At 42.7% G+C, this 13,914-nt stretch overlaps 1 protein-coding gene across 6 annotated transcripts in view; it reads left to right on the top strand.

Moving 5' to 3' along the window:
* znf592 (zinc finger protein 592) overlaps positions 1-13,914 on the top strand; it is a 201,639-nt gene that overhangs the window by 119,494 nt on the left and 68,231 nt on the right. Inside the window, exon 1 of one of the 6 annotated variants that reach the window (XM_072282333.1) lies at positions 12,445-12,453. The exons of the other annotated variants lie outside the window; for them this stretch is intronic. The gene's annotated coding sequence lies outside the window, so the exon portion shown is untranslated. Of the gene's footprint in view, positions 1-12,444; positions 12,454-13,914 lie in introns of those variants that run through there. 6 annotated transcript variants of the gene reach the window in all.

Raw genomic sequence — 13,914 nt, 5'->3', positions numbered from 1 at the left:
CCAGTGTACCTGAATCCACAGTCACCATTGAGGGCATAGGATCAGTATTGCAGAGAGGGAACCCATAGTGGGCTGAATCTCAAATAACAATGAGTTGAAATATAGGGAGGAGAGCCTAGTACTATGGTATCATGACAACAACGTTTCCCTGAATATCAGTAAAACAAAAGAGCAGGGCATTGATTTCAGGAAGGGAAGCAGTGCACATGCTCCAGACTACATCAACAATGCTCGCTGACTTTAAAATGTTGCTGTCTACGGGTGAAGTGCCGGAGGATTGGAGAGTGGCTCATGTTGTTCCGTTGTTTAAAAAAGGATCGAAAAGTAATCTGGGAAATTATAGGCCGGTGAGATTAACGTCAGTAGTAGGTAAGTTATTGGAGGGAGTACTAAGAGACAGAATCTACAAGCATTTGGATAGACAGGGGCTTATTAGGGAAAGTCAACATGGCTTTGTGCGTGGTAGGTCATGTTTGACCAATCTGTTGGAGTTTTTCGAGGAGGTTACCAGGAAAGTGGATGAAGGGAAGGCAGTGGATATTGTCTACGTGGACTTCAGTAAGGCCTTTGACAAGGTCCTGCATGGGAGGTTAGTTAGGAAAATTCAGTCGCTAGGTATACATGGAGAGATGGTAAATTGGATTAGACATTGGCTCGATGGAAGAAGCCAGAGAGTGGTGGTAGAGAATTGCTTCTCTGAGTGGAGGCCTGTGACCAGTGGTGTGCCACAGGGATCAGTGCTGGGTCCATTGTTATTTGTCATCTATATCAATGATCTGGATGATAATGTGGTAAATTGGATCAGCAAGTTTGCTGATGATACAAAGATTGGAGGTGTAGTAGACAGTGAGGAAGGTTTTCAGAGCCTGCAGAGGGACTTGGACCAGCTGGAAAAATGGGCTGAAAAATGGCAGATGGCATTTAATACTGACAAGTGTGAAGTATTGCACGTTGGAAGGACAAACCAACGTAGAACATACAGGGTTAATGGTAAGGCACTGAGGAGTGCAGTGGAACAGAGGGATCTGGGAATACAGATACAAAATTCCCTAAAAGTGTCGTCACAGGTAGATAGGGTCGTAAAGAGAGCTTTTGGTACATTGGCCTTTATTAATCAAAGTATTGAGTATAAGAGCTGGAATGTTATGATGAGGTTGTATAAGGCATTGGTGAGGCCGAATCTGGAGTATTGTGTTCAGTTTTGGTCACCAAATTACAGGAAGGATATAAATAAGGTTGAAGGAATGCAAAGAAGGTTTACAAGGATGTTGCCGGGACTTGACAAACTCAGTTACAGAGAAAGGTTGAATAGGTTAGGATTTTATTCCCTGGAGCGTAGAAGAATGAGGGGAGATTTGATAGAGGTATATAAAATTATGATGGGTATAGATAATGAATGCAAGCAGACTTTTTCCACTGAGGCAAGGAGAGAAAAAAACCAGAGGACATGGGTTAAGGGTGAGGGGGGAAAAGTTTAAAGGGAACATTGGGGGGGCTTCTTCACACAGAGAGTGGTGGGAGTATGGAATGAGCTGCCAGACTAGGTGGTAAATGCGGGTTCTTTTTTAACATTTAAGAATAAATTGGACAGATACATGGATGGGAGGTGTATGGAGGGATATGGTCCGTGTGCAGGTCAGTGGGACTAGGCAGAAAATGGTTCGGCACAGCCAAGAAGGGCCAAAGGGCCTGTTTCTGTGCTGTAGTTTCTATGGTTCTATGGTTCTATTGCTGATTTGAGAGCTTCAAGTTCCTAGGAGTGAATTAAGACAGGAACAGCATAGGCTATTTCTCCCATTGATTCTGCACGTACAATCGTGCTTAATTTAATTTCTCTCTCAATTCCATTCCCCTACCTTTTCTTCATAACCTTTGATGCCCTCACTAATCAAGAATGTATCAACCTCCACTTTAAATATACCCAATGTGTGGCCTCTACAACTGTTTGTGGCAATGAATTCCACAGATTTACCACCCTCCTCATCTCTGTTCAATTTTGAGGCTGGGCCCTCTGGTCTTAAACTCACAGTATTTGATACATCCTCTCCATGTTCACTCTGTCTAACCTCTCAATATTCAGTTGGTTTCGATGTAATCCATGCTACCCCCCCCCCCCCCCAGGCACCACCATTTTTCTAAACCCCAGTATCACCGTTAGCCTGTCCTGGTCCTACTACATAGACGCCACAGCCAAGAAAGCTTGCTAACTCCTTTGCTTCCTCAGGAGGGTAAAGAATTTGATGTGTTCTCTTTGATCCCTAACAATTTTTATCTGTGCATCATAAAAAGGATTCTGTCTGGATGCACAAGTGTTGAATGCCATTGCTCAACTCTAACCACAAGAAATTGCAGAGAATTGTGGACATGGTTCAGCACATCATCATAACAAGAGAAGTGTATGCAAAACTGTGTGCAATAAAAGAAATGAGCAATCCCACAATCAACAGAAGAGAACATTGCAATCTTTCACCTGCAGCCATCACTCCACTGGTGATGCTAGAGTCCCTATTGAATAGAAATTCAGCTGGGTTAAGCACCTAAATTCTGTGGCGGCATGAGCAAGCCAGAGGCGTGGTATCCTGCAAAGGGTGAATCACCTTCTAATCTCCAAAATCTCGTAACCACCTGCAAGACAGAAGTTAGGAATAGAAACGTACAAAGTGGTGGATGAATCTCCCGCTGGTTCCCCTGGTTCTTTATCTTTTCCACCTATCACCTCTCAGCTTCTTGCCTTCATCAACCCTCCCCCATCCACATTGCTTCACCTTTGAGCTTCTACTCCTTCCCCTTTCCACACCTCCTTATTCTGGCATCTTCCCCTTTCCTTTACAACCCTGATGAAGGGTCTCTGCCTGAAACATTCACTTTTTATTTGTTTCCGTAGATGCTGCCTGATCTACTGAGTTCCTCTAGCTCTTTTTTTTAATTTAACATTGAATTGACTTTATTTCTTACATCCTCATATACATGAGCAGTAAAAATTTTTACATTGCATCTCTGTCTAAATATGCAATGTGCAATCATAGTAATTAATAATTTATAATAGAACAGTCAATGTAATCTAGAGTACACTCAAATCAGCGTAAGTACATCAGTCTGATGGCCTGGTGGAAGAAGCTGTCCGGGAGCCAGTTGGTCCTGGCTTTTATGCTATAGTACTGTTTCCCGGATGGTAGCAGCTAGGATAGATTGTGGTTGGGGTGACTCAAGTCCCCAATGATCCTACAGACCCTTTTTACACACCGGTCCTTGTAAATGTCCTGAATCATGGGAAGTTCGCAACTACAGATGCGCTGGGCAGTCCGCACCACTCTTTGCAGAATCCTGCGGTTAAGGGAGGTACAGTTCCCATACCAGGCAGTGATGCAGCCAGTCAGGATGCTCTCAATTGTGCCCCTGTAAGAAGTTCTTAGGATTTGGGGCCCATACCAAACTTTCTCAACTGTCTGAGGTGAAAGAGGCGCAATACAGCGCAGAACAGGCCCAATGAGTCGCAACACCCATCAACCTGCCCAACCACAGAATTTACAATGACCGATTAACCTACTAACTGGTAGATCTTGGGACTGTGAAACGAAACCGGAGCACCCAGAGGAGCTACTGAGAATGCCTACCATTAATTTCTTCCATTGATAAACTATTCATTCTTGTACTGTCCAAAATTTGCTTTCCTGCACAGTTGTAGCGTTAGTTTTTACTAATGTTACATTACTCAATTGGTAATTTTGCTGACTGGATTTTCATAGATGTAGGTTTCTTTCATAGTCAGGTCAATTGAATCTTTAGAAAGTTATCTGGGTTTACTAGGTCGATAAAATGATTATTCTGGAATTTGTAACCATTGACTATGGATTGTTCACAGCTGGAAAAGTTCAACCTTTAGCCTGTTCCTGCTTTTTCCAGTTTGACAAGAATCTGAAGGTCCAGTACAAGCCTAAGCTCCTGGAGCTTGCTTATTCAAAAGAAATAATGTTTACAAAAACAGCATTATTGTGTTGACTGTATCCATTATAGAACTGCTTTAAAGCAGACAGCTGGAACTGATACAGAAGGGATTTCTCTCTTGACCCAAAATTAATATAGCATTATTAATACTTTTTAAAGTTTGAAATGCTACTTGTAAAAGGGTTGGTATCAAAGAGCACATAATTTTCTGAATAATACACAGATGATCTCTGATTTATAAGTATTTACTGTGTTTATTCCTTGTCTGTTGAGGGCTTATTTGACACATAATGGCTTGTAAGTGTCTTTTTCTGAAGAGAATTGCAAATAGAGAAACCCAGTAATATCCATTCAGGTTCTGATGGTGCATATTTATTCCAATTGCATTCAATCCATTCTCTTGAGTCTCAAAATTGTAGATAAAGCTTTTCACAGATTGATGGTCGTGTCATTTACACAAGGTGAAGATTGAATACAGGCAACCATTGTACAAATGTCAATCTCTCAAAATCAACTAAGTCGGGATTATTTTTAAAATGGCTGATAATGTTTCATACTCGGTGATTTATTCCACCTTTAATAATTAACATTCATATCTTTAGACCAGGTTAAAAATTGTCTCAAGTTAATTTACATAAACATTCTCATTCTCAGTTAAGGAACAACATATATTCTTGAGCAGAATAATGTTGAGGAATGATGTTAGATGTTTAGTTCTGCTGTTTGGGTGATGAAGCTGATCATTTCTCTTCAGAAATTCAATTGTATTTGAGAATTAAGTATTCTAGGAAGACTGTAGGTAATCTAACTTTTAAAAAATTTGGCATGCCCAATATTTAATACCTTTCCCTAATATTTTGCAAGAAGTTGTTTCGAACTATTTTAACGTACAGTGGTCTCTGCGGTGAAGATGCTCTGTTTCTGCTATTGGTTAGAGTATTCTAGGATATTCAAAATAGTAATTTTACCATTATGTTAATCATTTTTAAAAATATATACAAATGAATTAAATGACAGCAGCAAAGGTATGGGTAATAAGTTTATTGGTAATACAAAGATGAATTGGAAAGTAAGTTCCAAAAAAGGTATAATGAGGCTACAGAGGAATACAAGGAAGGATCTGGTAAGCAGAATATAATGTGCTTTTGGAATTGTGAAATTGTCCATTTTGGCATGAAAAATGTAAAGAAAGCGTTTTATCTAAATGGTGCGAGGTTGCCTAGTTCATTCTTGTGCATGATTTGCAAAGAGCTCATCTGCAAGTACAGGTAGTTCTGCTCCAACATACTGTTGTGTTCTTAAGAAATCTCACTTCATATAAAGTTGCATAGTAGCAGAAAAGGCTGCAGATGCCTTCAAAATACTGTTTTAGACTGATATTCCCCATCACAATCATTCCACAGTCCTGGATAATACAAAGTGTTTCCTAATCTATCAGTTGTATCAGATCTAATTCACATTATGAAAACATGCATAGTAGCAGAGCAACTTCTACAGGAAATCGGAAAGCTGACATTGTTATTTATCAAATCGAATGCAAAGTAGAGACTTTATGCTTCATTTATAGAGCATTGGTATAACCACATTGAAGCATTGTGTGTTGTGATGAGTTTTTTTGCAAATAAGTAATGCATTGGAAACAATGCGACGCAGTGTACTAGATTGATATCTGGCAGAGGCAGTTTGTCATCTGAGGAAAGGTTAGACAGGCTAGACTTGTTTCAATCAAGCCACCTCACTAACTGCAGAAGATGCAAAGTAAGATCCTCTTGGATCTTGATAGGGTGGATGTGGTACATATATTTCCTTTTGATGGAATATCCAGAGGTTTGAGTGGGGTGAGGGCTGGAGTTGTTAATCTAGGGTTGCAGGACAATGGGAACCAGAGTGCCAGAGCCGATATTGGAGCAGTTGTGGAGATATGTTGTTAAGACGTCAGACAAAGTCAAGAATCAAAAGGACCATTGTATGACTAATGTCCTGAGCTGCATGTAATTCAATGCAAGAGGTATCATAAGAAAGGCAGCTCAGCTCAGGGCATGGATCTGGAATTACAATATTGTAACCATTAGTGAGACTTGGTTGCAAGAGGGGCAGGACTGGCAACTCAGTATTCCAGAGTTCCCTGTTTGAGACGTGACAGAGCAGAAGGGATTAAGGGGGAAGCTGGTATTAAACAAGTCAAGGAAAATAACTGGAGAATTTGTTTGTTGAGGCTTTAGACCATAAGACCGTAAGATATAGGAGCAGAAGTAGGCCATTTGGCCCATCGAGACTGCTCCACCATTCAATCATGGGCTGACCAATTCTTCCAGTCATCCCCACTCCCCTGCCTTCTTCCCATACCCTTTGATGCCCTGGCTAATCAAGAACCTATTTAACTCTGCCATAAATGCACCCAATAACTTGGCCTCCACAGTCGCTCGTGGCAAGAAATTTCACAGATTTACCACCCTCTGACTAAAATAATTTCTCCGCATCCCTGTTCCAAATGGATGTCCTTCACTCCTGAAGTTGTGCCCTCTTGTCCTAGAATCCCCTACCATGGGAAATAACTTTGCCATATCTAATCTGTTTAGGCCTTTTAACATTCGGAATGTTTCTATGAGATCGCACCTCATTCTCCTGAACTTCAGGGAATACAGCCCAAGAGCTGCCAGATGTTCCTCATATGGTAACCTTTTCATTCCTGGAATCATTCTCATGAATCTTCTCTGAACCTTCTCCAATGTCTATATCCTTTCTAAAATAAGGAGCCCAGAACTGCACACAATACTATGTGTGGTCTCACGAGTGCCTTATAGAGCCTCAACATCTCATCCCTGCTTTTATATTCTATACATGTAGAAATGAATGCCAACATTGCATTCGCCTTCTTCACCACCGACTCAACCTGGAGGTTGACCTTCAGGGTATCCTGCACAAGGACTCCCAAGTCCCTTTGCATCTCTGCATTTTGAATTCTCTCCCCATCTAAATAATAGTCTGCCTGTTTATTTCTTCTACCAAAGTGCATGACCATACACTTTCCAACATTGCATTTCATCTACCACCTCTTTGCCCATTTCCCTTATCCTAAACTATCTAAGTCTCTCTGCAGGCTCTCTATTTCCTCAACACTACCCACTCCTCCACCTATCTTTGTATCATCAGCAAATTTAGCCAGAAATCCATTAATCCCATAGTCCAAATTATTGACATATATTGTAAAAAGCAGCGGTCCCAACACTGACCCCTGTGGAACTCCACTGGTAACTGGCAGCCAGCCAAAATAGGATCTCTTTATTCCCACTGTCTGTTTTCTGCCAATCAGCCAATGCTCCACCCATGCTATTAACTCCCCTGGAATTCTACGAGCTCTTATCTTGCTAAGCAGCCTCATGTGCAGCACCTTGTCAAAGGCCTTCTAAAATCCAAGTGCACCATATCTAATGCATCTGCTTATAATTTCCTCAAAAAACTGCAGTAGGTTAGTCAGGCAGGATTTTCCTTTCAGGAAACCATGCTAGTTTTGGCCTATCTTTTCATGTGTCTCCAGGTACTCCATAATCTCATCCCTAACAATCGATTCCAACAACTTCCCCACCACTGATGTCAGGCTAACAGGTCTATAATTTCCTTTCTGCTCCCTCCCACCCTTCTTAAATAACGGAGTAACATTTGCAGTTTTCCAGTCATTTGGTACAATGCCAGAATCTATCAATTCTTGAAAGATCATTGTTAATGCCTCCACAATCTCTTCAGCTACTTCCTTCAGACCCCGAGGATGCATTCCATTAGGTCTAGAAGATTTATCCACCTTCAAACCGTTAAACTTCCTGAGCACCTTCTCAGTCGTAATTTTCACTGCACATACTTCACTTCCCTGACGCTCTTGAATTTCCAGTATACTGCAGGTGTCTTCCACTGTGAAGATTGATGCAAAATACACATTCAGTTCCTCTGCCATCTCTGCGTCTCTCATTATCTCCAGTGTCATTTTCTATTGGTCCTATAACTACACACAACTCTCTTTTACCCTTCATGTACTTAAAAAAAGCTTTTGGTGGAACTGAGAAATAAGAAAGGCAGGATCACTTTCATGCGACTATATTATAGACCACCCAACAGTCCATGGGATTTAGAGGAACATAGAAACATAGAAAATAGGTGCAGGAGTAGGCCATTAGGCCCTTCGAGCCTGCCCCGCCATTCAGTATGATCATGGCTGATCATCCAACTCAGAACCCTGTACTTGCCTTCTCTCCATACCCCCTGATCCCTTTAGCCACAAGGGCCATATCTAACTCCCTCTTAAATATAGCCAATGAACTGGCCTCAGCTGTTTCCTGTGGCAGAGAATTCCACAGATTCATCACTCTCTGTGTGAAGAAGTTTTTCCTCATCTCGGTCCTAAAAGCCTTCCCCTTTATCCTCAAACTGTGACCCCTCGTTCTGGACTTCCCCAACATCGGGAACAATCTTCCTGCATCTAGCCTGTCCAATCCCTTTAGGATTTTATACGTTTCAATAAGATCTCCCCCCCCCAATCTTCTAAATTCCAACGAGTATAAGCCTAGCCGATCCAGTCTTTCATCATATGAAAGTCCTGCCATCCCAGGAATCAATCTGGTGAACCTTCTTTGTACTCCCCCTATGGCAAGAATGTCTTTCCTCAGATTAGGTGACCAAAACTGCACACAATACTCCAGGTGTGGTCTCACCAAGGCCTTGTACAACTGCAGTAGTACCTCCCTGCTCCTGTACTCGAATCCTCTTGCTATGAATGCCAGCATACCATTTGCCTTTTTCACCGCCTGCTGTACCTGCATGCCCACTTTCAATGACTGGTGTATAATGACACCCAGGTCTCGTTGCACCTCCCCTTTTCCTAATCGGCCACCATTCAGATAATAATCTGTTTTCCTGTTTTTGCCACCAAAGTGGATAACCTCACATTTATCCACATTAAATTGCATCTGTCATGAATTTGCCCACTCACCTAACCTATCCAAGTCACCTTGCATCCTCTTAGCATCCTCCTCACAGCTAACACTGCCGCCCAGCTTCGTGTCATCCGCAAACTTGGAGATGCTGCATTTAATTCCCTCGTCTAAGTCATTAATATATATTGTAAACAACTGGGATCCCAGCACTGAGCCTTGCGGTACCCCACTAGTCACTGCCTGCCATTCTGAAAAGATCCCGTTTATTCTCACTCTTTGCTTCCTGTCTGCCAACCAATTCTCTATCCACATCAATACCATACCCCCAACACAGTGTGCTTTAAGTTTGCCCACTAATCTCCTGTGTGGGACCTTGTCAAAAGCCTTTTGAAAATCCAAATATACCACATCCACTGGTTCTCCCCTACCCACTCTACTAGTTACATCCTCAAAAAATTTTATGAGATTCGTCAGACATGATTTTCCTTTCACAAATCCATGCTGACTTTGTCCGATGATTTCACTGCTTTCCAAATGTGCTGTTATCACATCTTTGATAACTGACTCTAGCATTTTCCCCACCATCGATGTTAGGCTAACTGGTCTATAATTCCCCGGTTTCTCTCTCCCTCCTTTTTTAAAAAGCGGGGTTACATTAGCCACCCTCCAATCCTCAGGAACTAGTCCAGAATCTAACGAGTTTTGAAAAATTATCACTAATGCATCCACTATTTCTTGGGCTACTTCCTTAAGCACTCTGGGATGCAGACCATCTGGCCCTGGGGATTTATCTGCCTTTAATCCCTTCAATTTACCCAACACCACTTCCCTACTAACACGTATTTCCCTCAGTTCCTCCATCTCACTGGACCCTCTGTCCCCTACTATTTCCAGAAGATTATTTATGTCCTCCTTAATGAAGACAGAACCAAAGTAGTTATTCAAATCTGCAGAAATATCGCAGACTGTTGCAAGAAACATAAGGTTGTTATAGTAAGTGATTTTAACTTTCACCATATTCACTGAGACTCCCATACCGTAAAAGGACTAGATGGGATAGAGTTTGTCAAATACGCTTAGGAAAGTTTCCTGAATTAGTTCATAGAAGTCCCAACATGAGAGTGTGCGATACATGATCTGCTGTTAGGAAATGAGACAGGGCAGCTGACAAGTTTGTGGAGGGGAACACTTTGCACCTAGTGATCATAATTAGATTAGATTATGAGGACACGCAGTCCTCTTTTATTGTCATTTAGTAATGCATGCATTAAGAAATGATGGAATGTTTTTCCAGAATGATATCACGAAAACACATGACAAACGGAGTTTAAAAACTAACAAAAACCACATAATTATAACATATAGTTACAACAGTGCAAAGCAATACCGTAATTTGATAAGAACAGACCATGGCACGGTAAAAGTCTCTCGAAAGTCCCGTCATCTCACACAGACGGTAAACCTCCAGCGCCGCCAACTTGCCGATGCAGCATCCTGGAAGCATCCAACCACAGTCCGACTCTGAGTCCATCTGAAAACTCCGAACCTCCGACCAGCTCTCCGACACTGAGCACCAAGCACCATCTCTGCCAAGCGCTTCGACCCTGGCCCTGGCAACAGGTAATAGGCAAAGCCGAGGATTTGAGGCCTTCATCTCCAGAGATTCTCGATCACACAGTAGCAGCAGCAGCAAAGCAAGCATTTCAGAGTTACTCCAGGTGTTCCTCCGTGCTTCTCACGGCTGTCTCCATCAAATCTGGATTGTGCACAGCCCCCTGGTCACACATACGATATTCATTCAGAACGGCCGCGTGAGCTGCGTCGCGCCGCCATCTTCTCCTCCCTCCTTTTAATGAAATTAGTTTCAATGTAAGTATATAAAAATGTAGGCCTGGTCTGCGGGTTGAGATTCTAAATTGGAGAAAGACCAATTTTGATGGTATCAGAAAGGATCTGGCAAGTATGGAGTACCTGTTTTCTGGCAAAAGTGTACTTGGGAAGTGGAAGGCCTTCAAAAGTGAAATTTTGAGAGTACAGATGTACAGATAGAATAAAAAGTAAAAATAACAAATTTAGGGAACCTTAGTTTTTAAGAGATATTGAGGCCCTGGTTAAGAGGAAAAAAAGGCGATGCATACCAGGTACATTCAATTAGGAACAAATTTCTTGTAGACCATAAGACATAGCAGCAGAATTAAGCCATTTGGCCCATGGTGCCTGCTTCACTGTTCAATCATGGCTGATTCCTTTTTCCCTCCTCAGCTCCGCTCCCCGGCCTTCACCCCATAACCTTTAATGCTGTGTCCAATAAAAAACCTATCAAGCTCTGCCTTAAATCCACCCACTGACCTGGCCACCACAGCTGCCTGTGGTAATAAATTCCACAAATTCAGCACCCTCCAGCTAAAGAAATTTCTCCCCATCTCTGTTTTAAATGGACGCCTGTCTATCCCAAGGCCATGCCCTCCTGTCCTAGACATTCCCACTGTGGGAAACATCCTTTCCACATCTAGTCAGTCTATGTCTTTCAACATTCGAAAGGTTTCAATGAGAACCCCCCTCATCTTCTAAATTCCAGCGAGTACAGACCCAGAGTTATCAAATGTTCCTTGTACACTAACCCTTTCATTCCCAGAATCATCCTTCTGAACCTCTTCTGAACCTTCACCAATGCCAGCACATCTTTTCTTAGATGAGTAGCCCAAAGCTGTTCACCAGTGCCTTATAAAGATTCAGCAGCATATGCCTGCTCTTGTATTCTAGACCTCTTGAAATGAATGCTAACATTGCATTAGCCTTCCTCACTAATGACTCAGCCTGCAAGTTAACCTTTAGGTTGTTCTGCACAAGGACACCCAAGTCACTTTGCATCTCAGATTTTTGGATTTTCTCCCCATTTTGAAAATAATCTGCACACTTATTTCTACTATCAAAATGCATAATCATGCACTTTCCAATATTGTATTTCATTTGCCACTTTCTTGCCCATTCTCCTAATCTAAGTCCTTCTACAGTTTACCTGCTTGTTCAACACTATCTGCCCCTCCACCAATCTTCATATGATCTGCAATCTTGGCAACAAAGCCATCTTTTCAATCATCTAAATCATTGATATACAGCATAAAAAGAAGTGGTCCCAACACCAACCCTTGTGGAACACCACTAGTCACAGGCAGCAAACCAGAAAAGCATTCTTTTATTCCCACTCACTGCCTCCTACCAACCAGCCAATGCTGTAACCACGCTAGTGTAATGTGCTGTAAGGTTTCACTGCTAATGTAATGGTTCTTTTTGTAATGTTCACTGCTGAGGTAACGGTTTCCCTGTAGCAGCAATGTTTGGGTAATGGCTGGAGATAACAGGACTATGGATGCATATTAGCCAATCAGGATTTTGTTGCCCTGTCTGGTGAATCTGGAATCAGTTGATTTCACGGGCTTTTGCCAGAGAGAGAGAGAGAGAGAGAGATGAAGAGAGAAGACGCGAATGGAGAGATTCAGTAGACCGCTGGACAGGGTGGACTCGAAGTGAGAGTTCGAAGGGCAGCGACGATCGGAGGAGGTCGTTGAGGACCGATGGGCCTGTATGTGAGCTCCAACTTTGTGCACAGACTGTTTATTAAGATTTGGGCCCAAATCGTAATAAATGAAATATATATATTTTGTTTCTCTACTAACCATATAGTCATGTAGTAAGAGTTATAAAGCTTAATCGTTTAATTGCATATTGTATACTGTTATTTCGGGGTACTGATTTGTAACAGGGGCACGTCGCGCAGCATCCACCCAAGCGAAATTTCTTAAGTTTGACCAGGAAGGCAAAGTGAGTGTTAGAATTGTGGGGGCTATGTTCGGGATTGATTCTGTTGGATGCTGTGTGATTATCTTGAGCAATGAACCAGTGGGGCAGATATTTGTACTTCAGATGAATTGTTAATTCCACTGATAAGTACTGTTAAAGTTGCAATTGTGAGCAGAGAGCTGATAAAATGGCGGGCGCAGCTCTCGTTTTGATGCAAACCAGTGCTGAGGTAGCTGGGGGTGGAGATTTCAAAGACAGGGTTCTGGCATTTCTGAGGAGTGAGGGGAAAGAGTGGTCAGATTTGGAATGTCTAATTAGTCCATGTCCCCTGGTGAAGAGTGAGAATTCTGAGGTAGTACTCGCCCTTACTTCTCTGGCGAATAAATGAAAAAATCAGATTCTAAGTCCCAGCTATGGCAGGCTCTGCCTATTCTCTGGAATAATGCCCACCCCTAAAGGGGAGGAGGAGTATGAGACATGGGTGGAACAGACATCTCAGTTGTTGGATGAGTGGCAGTGCTTGGATGATGAAAAGCGACAGAGATTGGTTGAAAGTTTGAATGGACGGGCCGCTGACGTTGTCAGAACTGTCAGGTTAAATTATCCCATAGCGACACCTGTCAATTATCTGATGGCACTGGACAATGCTTTTGGTCCAACTGGAAGCCCAGTGGAGCTCCTGGTGGTGTTTCAAAACATGTCTCAGGATAAAGGGAAAAAGCTTTCTGCTTTTATTTTTCGGCTAGAGAAGCAGCTAAATTGCTTGTGGCGCAGAGGGGTCATTCAGGTGGCTGAGGTGGATCAGCTAAAAATGGACCAGATAGCCAGGGGTGCCCAGTCCCATGATCGGATTGCGTGGGGTCTCTGACAGTCTCGTAAGACGTGCCCCCCTCTATCTTTTGAGCTGATCAGAGAGGTACAGGAAGAAGAGAACGCAGCAGAGACATGGGAGGACTCAGTCAGCAGGGTACAGTCCTCGGTAGTAGTCTCCCGCAGTGAAGTGACCACAGATAGCCTACCCTGGGAAGCGGTAGAGGAGATTGTGCCAGAGTTGAGAACGGAGATAAGTCGGCTGTTATCAGCAGGTGTGACCCCCCCCCCCCATATGATGGAGCTGATGGGGGGTGCAGATTCCCCAAGGGGATGAACAGTGTGGAGGGCTGCTAGCAGCAGGTGTCATGCCAGAAGGAGAGTGAGCCGCTGGGTATCTCAGCAAGGAGAGTCATTAGGAAAACTTGTGTCT

This window comes from Mobula birostris, chromosome 18 (genome assembly GCF_030028105.1).
Source record: "Mobula birostris isolate sMobBir1 chromosome 18, sMobBir1.hap1, whole genome shotgun sequence".
NCBI lineage: Eukaryota > Metazoa > Chordata > Chondrichthyes > Myliobatiformes > Myliobatidae > Mobula > Mobula birostris.
The sequence above is the reverse complement of the archived record's forward strand: the minus strand, read 5'-3'. Positions and strand labels throughout refer to the sequence as shown.